Raw genomic sequence first — 2,500 nt, 5'->3', positions numbered from 1 at the left:
GCCTCCGCGCCGCTTACCTTTTCGAAGGGGCGAAGGAGGGGGACTCCCAGCGCGGGGAGGGGAGTTGGGGGGGGGAGGGGGAGGCGGCGGGCGCGTGCGGCAGCCGCTTCCCCGAGCGCCTGGCCGAAGCGCGCGGGTCCCGGCCCCGCCCCGCCCCGCCCCGCCCCGCCCCACCCCGCGCCCGGGCGCCGTGCACCTGCGCGGAGAGTGTGGTTTGGGGGCGGGGGGAGGGGCAAGCGCCGGGCGGGAGAGGCGCGGGAGGTCAGCCTGGGGTCAGGGATTCTTCCTCAGCCCCCGGCGGCGCGCTGGCCGAGAAGTTTAGGAACGGACAGGGGCTGGAGCCGGGCAGTGAAGGGCGCGCGCGCGAGGGAGCAAGCGAGGCGACGACGAATGGGCCGGGGTTGGGGGCGGGGGGTGGGGGCAGCGGCAGTGGCGGCGCTGGGCGGGGGGGGGGGGAGGGCGGCGGGACGGTCCACCAATTAAGGGCAGGAGGGGGAGGGGGAGGGAGAGGGGCAGGCAGGCAGAGAGAAAGAGAAAAGAAAGCCCCAACGGCGACTGCAGCGCCCTACATTCGCGCACGAGGACCTTCCCCTGCCGCTGGACCGCACGCCGCTTCCTGTGCCAAGTAGCAAAAAAATGAGCAGGCCTCCCAAGGAGATCGGGGGGCCGGGGGGGGGGGGTGGTGGTGGTGGAGGAGAGGAAACAACACGGGAAACGAAGGAAAACCAGCGAGGAAGATGGTAAGGGCGAGAAAGGGAGGTGCTGCTGCTGCTGCTGGTGGTGGGGCAAGCATACAGAAAGCGCACACGCACACGCGCGCGCGCGCGCACACACACACGCACACACGCACGCACGCACGCACGCACGCACGCACACACACAAAAAAAAAAAAAAAAAAAGCCCGTACGACACCGAAAAGGAGCAAGCCGGGGGGGGGGGGGGGGGGAAACCTAAACAAAGAAAGCACGCTAAGCGGCTAAGGGAGAAGCGGCAGCTCTCCAAGGAAACCGAACGGGTCCGGCCGGGGAGGGGGACTCGGGAGGGGCGGCGGGCTGGCCTGTTAGCGGCCGGCCCGAAGGGTCCAACTCGGCAGCGGCCGGCCCGCCCGCCCGCTCGCCCGCCCGGGCCTGGGAGGCTGCCTTGGCAGCGGCCAGAGAGTCTACCGGCCTCCGGGGAGGTCCTCGAAGGGGCGAGCTGGTCGACCGGCCTCCGGGGAGAGGCGAGCTGGTCGACCGGCCTCCGGGGAGGCCGCCGAGCCTCGAAGGGGCGAGCTGGTCGACCGGCCTCCGGGGAGGCCGCCGAGCCTCGAAGGGGCGAGCTGGTCGACCGGCCTCCGGGGAGAGGCGAGCTGGTCGACCGGCCTCCGGGGAGGCCGCCGAGCCTCGAAGGGGCGAGCTGGTCGACCGGCCTCCGGGGAGGCCGCCGAGCCTCGAAGGGGCGAGCTGGTCGACCGGCCTCCGGGGAGGCCGCCGAGCCTCGAAGGGGCGGGCGGGTCGACCGGCCTCCGGGGAGGCCGGCCTCGAAGGGGCGCGGCGTAGCCGGTCTCCGCGGCTCCGGGAGGCCCGGAGAAGTCGCAGCCGGTGCCCCGGGTCTGCCTCCGCTAACTGGCAGCAGGTCTACCAGGCTCCAGCGAGACTTGGTGGCCTTTCGGGGTGGTGGCTGGTAGACCTGTTCTCCCTGGCGTTCCTGTGGAGCGGCGAAAGGGGTCGCTCTGCGTCGCTGCCTCCAGTTACGTCATCGTAGAGGTCGGCCACTTTCGAGCCACTCCCCGGTAGGAGGGGCGGCTGTCCTTCGGCTCTCCCGCCCCGCTGGACTTAGCGGTACGACTGTAGGCCACAGGGTGAACAGCCGCTGAGTTCCGGAGCCGCACTCCCGGGCGCCCCCAGCGCATTGTGGCCGGCCCGCGGGAGGCCTAGGGCGGCTTGCGACGAGGGCGGGCGGGGAGCGGTCCTGAGCCCGGCCCTTCGGGGAGAGCACTTTCTTTTGCCCGTTCGGCGCGGCGGTCTCCCGGCAGGTCTCCGGCAGCCCCGCGAGTGTGTCCCAGGTGCCGGAAGCCGCTGCGGAGGCGGGGAGCCCAGCCAGCGGCAGGTCCCATGCAGCCGTTGCCGACTCGGGAGAGGGGTGAGCCGGACACCCCCCCCCCCCCCCCCCCCGCGGCCGGGGAAAAGGCCCGGTGCGTGTGCCGTTCGTGAACGCCAGAGGGTGGTCCAGAGAGAAACCGGGGGGTGCCCCGTGCGGCTCTGCCCAGACACCAGCGGCTCGAGAGCCTCGTTCTTCGGGCCCCTGTCGCAGGGAGCGTGGTGATGCCGGTGCTCCGGCCGGAGCAGCAGCCGGCTCGCGGCTGCCGATCCACACCCACACGCAGACGCCCGCTGAGGCGTCCCGGGACACGTCGGAGAGGCCCCTCGGCGGGCTGGCGCTTCCCTGCTTCCCCGTCACAGGGAGCGTGGGGGCGGTGCCGGTGTTCAGGCTCGAGTGGGCACCTCTTGCAGACGATGGT

Source organism: Struthio camelus, chromosome 31 (genome assembly GCF_040807025.1).
Source record: "Struthio camelus isolate bStrCam1 chromosome 31, bStrCam1.hap1, whole genome shotgun sequence".
In the NCBI taxonomy this organism is placed as follows: Eukaryota; Metazoa; Chordata; class Aves; order Struthioniformes; family Struthionidae; genus Struthio; species Struthio camelus.
Note: the sequence above shows the minus strand (reverse complement) of the source record.